Genomic DNA, 4,550 nt, shown 5'->3' with positions numbered 1-4,550 from the left:
CACCACCAGGAGTGGAGCTTGTGGCTTAATTTGACTCAACATGGGAAACCTCACCTGTCCCGGACACGGAAAGGATTGACAAATTGATAGCTCTTTCTCAATTCTGTGGGTGATGGTGTATGGCTGTTCTTAGTTGGTGGAGTGATTTTTCTGGTTAATTCCGATAACAAACTAGACTCCACCATGCTAACTAGTTATGCGGCCCAGTGTGGTCGTCTCCAACTTCTTGGAGGTACAAGTAGCTTTCAGCCACATGAGATTGAGCAATAAAAGTTTTGTGATGCCTTTAGATGTCTGGGGTTGCACAAGTGCTACACTGAATGGATCAACATGCATCTATCCTTGGCTGACAGGTCTGGGTTATCCGCTGAACCCCATTCATGATAGGAATTGGAGATTGCAATGATTCCCCACGAACAAGGAATTCCCAGTAAGTGGGGGTCATAAGCTTGCATTGATTAAGTCCCTTGCCTTTGTAGACACCGCCTGTTGCTACAACCGATTGGATGGTTTATTGAGGTCCTTGGATCGGCCTCGCTGGAGTCGGACACGGCCCCGGTGATGCGCTGAGAAGACGATCAAACTTGACTATTTAGAGGAAGTAAAAGTTGTAACAAGGTTTATGCAGGTGAACCTGCAGAAGGATAGTTAACCCTGAGGGTCCCAGGATGGAGCCGTTCTCGGGTACCAGGGCCTCTGGTCGCTCCGCTGCCCTGACCCTACATGTCTCTCTCTCTCTCTCTCTCACTCCTATCTCTCTGTGTACCATGGTGGTGGTCAGCAGGACTGAGCCTGCAGCTCCTGGGGGAAGGAGGGAGGGAAGGAGAGGGGAGGGAGTAAGAGGATGGGTGGTGTCTATCCCCCCTCACCTCCCAGTGGCAGGAGGGAGGGGGCCCCTTCTGTGCTGTGGGAGGTGAGGTCCTGAGGGAATGGTGGCAGATGATGCACCTGGCCCAGTGGTGTGGTCCACTGTGCATCCCGGAGGTGGCTGGCTCCATGTGCGGTAGGGGGAAGAAGAGGATGCCATCTCATCGGTGGGATGGTGGCCTCCCCTCTGGCCATGTAAGGCCACCCCCAGGGGTGGCATGCCGGAGTCCTCTCCCCTCGATGTCAGCCGTGGGTACCTGTTGAGGATGCCCTGCTTCATGCAGGGCATCAGTTCAAAGACCTGGAAGGATGGCAGTGCAGCCGCGTACCAACCGCCGTGGGACTCCCTGCTGTCCTGTGGTGCGGGACCAGTAACCCCAGTCTGGGTGCCCACAGTGACACCCGTGAAACCTTGCATGCTCGTCTCAAGGTGCAATGCTGGTTGGGCAGCATTGCCCCCAGCGAATGAGAACTATATGACTCTGAATGGTGGATCACTCGGCTCATGTATCAATGAAGAATACAACTAGCTGCAAGAACTAATGCAAATTCCAGGACACATTGAGCATCGACACTTTGGATGCACTTTGTGGCTCTTGGTTACTCCTAGGGCTATGCGTGTCTGAAGGTCGTCATGCCTTCCATCATCCCTGGGGGTGTCTGGCCCCATTGAGGGAGCAGCCAGGGAGTCAAAGGAGCCCACCATGGGCCCCTGTCCCCCCAGGGAGAGAAGTAGATGGAGGAGCAGAGTCCCTTGCTGCCCCAAGCTGAGAAGCCTGTCAGAGGATGGGAGAGAGCAGGCACATAGCTGGCCTGCCCTCAGAGGCTGTCAGTGGTACCGCCACCAGGCTGCCCTCCCGGGGCAGAGACTGACACCTGCCTGCCTGGTTCCTGAGCGCCTAGGCCATGCTGGCCATCCGCCACCCAGAGTCCAGCGGCTGGGCATGGGTGCGCAGAGGCCAGGGGAGGACAGGTAGTCTGTCCACCCCAGAAGCCCCCGCCATCCCACCCACCCCGGCAACTGTGCTCGGAATGCGACCTCAGATCAGACGTAGCAACCCACTGAATTTAAGGATATTACTAAGCGGAGGAAAAGAAACTAACCAGGATTCCCTCAGTAATGGCGAGTGAAGAGTGAAAAGCCCAGTGCCGAATCCCCACCTGGGCGATGGGCACAGGGAAATGTGCCATACATAAGTCTATCTCCCAGACACTGCCCAGAGGGCCCAAGTTCTTGTGACCAAGGCTCAGCCGCCGGACGTTTTGATCAGGTCTTCCCAGAGTTGGGTTGTTTGTGAATGCAGCCCAAAGCAGGTGGTAAACTCCATATAAGGCTAAACATTGGCACAAGGCTGATAGTGGACAAGTACAGTAAGGGAAAGTTGAAAAGAACTTTGAAGAGAGAGTTCAAAAGGGCGTGAAACCATTCAGAGGTAAACGGGTGGGGTCAATGAGGTCCACCTGGAGGATTCAACTAGGCAGCTGTGCTGGCCGCCTGGGTGAGGTGTCGTGACCCTCCCCCACTGTAGGGGTGGGGGACTGTGCCCGGGAGTGCCAGCCACCATCGGGTGCTCTTCTTTCACAACGGTACACCACAACCGACTCCGGGTTGGTTGGGAAGGCCGCACGGAAGGTTGTTCCCCTCCCTGGAGGGGAGTGTTACAGCCCGCAGCATCAGCCCTCACTGTGCCCTGGGGTCATGGGAGATGACTGCCACCACATCCACCTCTGTCCTTGCGGCCTCAAGCCAACCGCAACCCACCACTGGGCCAGTGGGCTCACCTCATGTGCCCGGTGCCCGCCATGATGTCAGTGACCCACCAGTCTCGAATTGAAACATGGACCAAAGAGTCTAGCAGGTGCGCGAGTCCGAGGGTGGGCAGGAGACCCCAATCCGCAATGAAGGTGAGGGCCGGTGCATGCCAGCTGAGGCGGGATCCCCTCACCCTTTGCAGGGGGTGCACTGCCGGCCCATCTCACCTGTTCCATCGGGGAGGTGGAGCGTGAACGGACCGGGTGGGACCCAAAAGATGGTGAATTATGCCTGGGCAGGGTGAAGCCAGAGGAAACTCTGGTGGAGGTCCATAGCGGTCCTGACCTGCAAATTGGTTGTCCAACCTGGGTATAGGGACAAAAAACTAATCAAACCATCTAGTAGCTGGTTCCCTCTGAAGTTTCCTTCAGGATAGCTGGCACTAGGTGGATGCAGTTTTATCTGTTAAAGCGAATGATTAGAGGTCTTGGGGCTGAAACGATCTCAACCTTTTCTCAAACTTTAAATGGGTAAGAAGCCTGAATCACTGGCTTGGAGCTGAGCATGGAATGCGAGCACCCAGTGGGCCACTTTTGGTAAGCAGAACTGACACTGCAGGATGAACTGAATGCTGGGTTAAGGCACCTGATCCATACTAGAAAGGCAACCAGAACAAATACAGACCAGCAAGTAGACTCCAAGGAAGCAACCAGCTTGTGACAAATCACACAACGAATTTACCTAGGTTTCGGCTTTATTCAGACTTCTTCAGAATACAAATGATATAAAAATGATAAAAAACTCACTTTTTTTATATAAAACACATGCTAATGACATCATCAAACAATCAGTACTGAAGACCAGCTTTCAAAATAAAAGCAACAGTACAAGCATTGCTAAAAAAACAGTTTGCAGAGACATGAACTGAAAACAGCCCAAAAAAACTACTGCAAATAAGCATTAATCATAAAATCAACAATAAACTTTAAATATACATATATGTGAATGCAAAAATTATGCAATAGTCAAACCTAGCTTAAAATATTCCTTAGTCTCAAAATAGGCATGATGCTAATGCAGTCATTAATGCCTGGAAACACCAAAGCATTTAATTTCAACTGCCATTTCATCTCACAAATGTCTAAATGGACTTCAAGTTTTTTACCCTGGTTATCAACCAGTATCTGCTGTATAACACTAAATTTGAAAGTATGACCAGCATTGGTTTCAATATGCCTATATAAAGCATTGGTCTTTTTCTTCAATCTAATATCCGATTAATAATATATTATTTGAAAAAACGCCTGATGAGTCAGACATTAGTAATGATGGGACATTTTCTATGTGTTGTGAGCGAAAATGTGCAGATTATAATGGGTGTAATTTTGGTAATATGGCACTATCAACCCCTTGTGACTTGTATGTTCCGTCATTTAGTAATGCTTATGGCTTGGAATCAAATAACACTGCAGGAATGTTTGGTAATTATGTTAATGTGCTTAAATTTTCTAATAGTGGTTCAATTTCAGATTTGTCAACCAATTGCGAGTGTGGATTTGGGGATATACATGATATAGGTAGTAGGCAATTAAATATGCGTTTGCATTTTGATTTGTTTGATGGCTCATCTTTTTTGAGTGAAGAAAGTGTGCGCTTGTTTGAAACAGATTTATTAATAGAGCCACAAACTTCAATAACGGCTAACGACACGAGTACACTTTGTGTCATTATCAAGCAGCCCTTTGATTGTGAGGATGTTTTACCTCCTATGACTGCCCCTAGAGAGCTTAGAGTTGACAATATTGGTAATGGGGATGCTGAATCGGGTTCCTTACTAGATGTTAGTTTGTATTCTTTGCCTTCTTTTACCAGCGGGGTTTCAACACAATTGGATTTGAATTATGAACTACTGACTGGTGATGTGAATGAT

At 49.5% G+C, this 4,550-nt stretch overlaps 1 pseudogene; it reads left to right on the top strand.

Moving 5' to 3' along the window:
• Positions 1-1,345: 1,345 nt before the first annotated feature.
• LOC122800535 lies at positions 1,346-1,499 on the top strand (annotated as a pseudogene).
• The last annotated feature ends 3,051 nt before the right edge of the window (positions 1,500-4,550 follow it).

This window comes from Protopterus annectens, chromosome 4.part0 (assembly GCF_019279795.1).
Source record: "Protopterus annectens isolate FY-2018-M chromosome 4.part0, PAN1.0, whole genome shotgun sequence".
In the NCBI taxonomy this organism is placed as follows: Eukaryota; Metazoa; Chordata; order Ceratodontiformes; family Protopteridae; genus Protopterus; species Protopterus annectens.
This window is presented reverse-complemented; position numbering and strand designations above follow the sequence as displayed.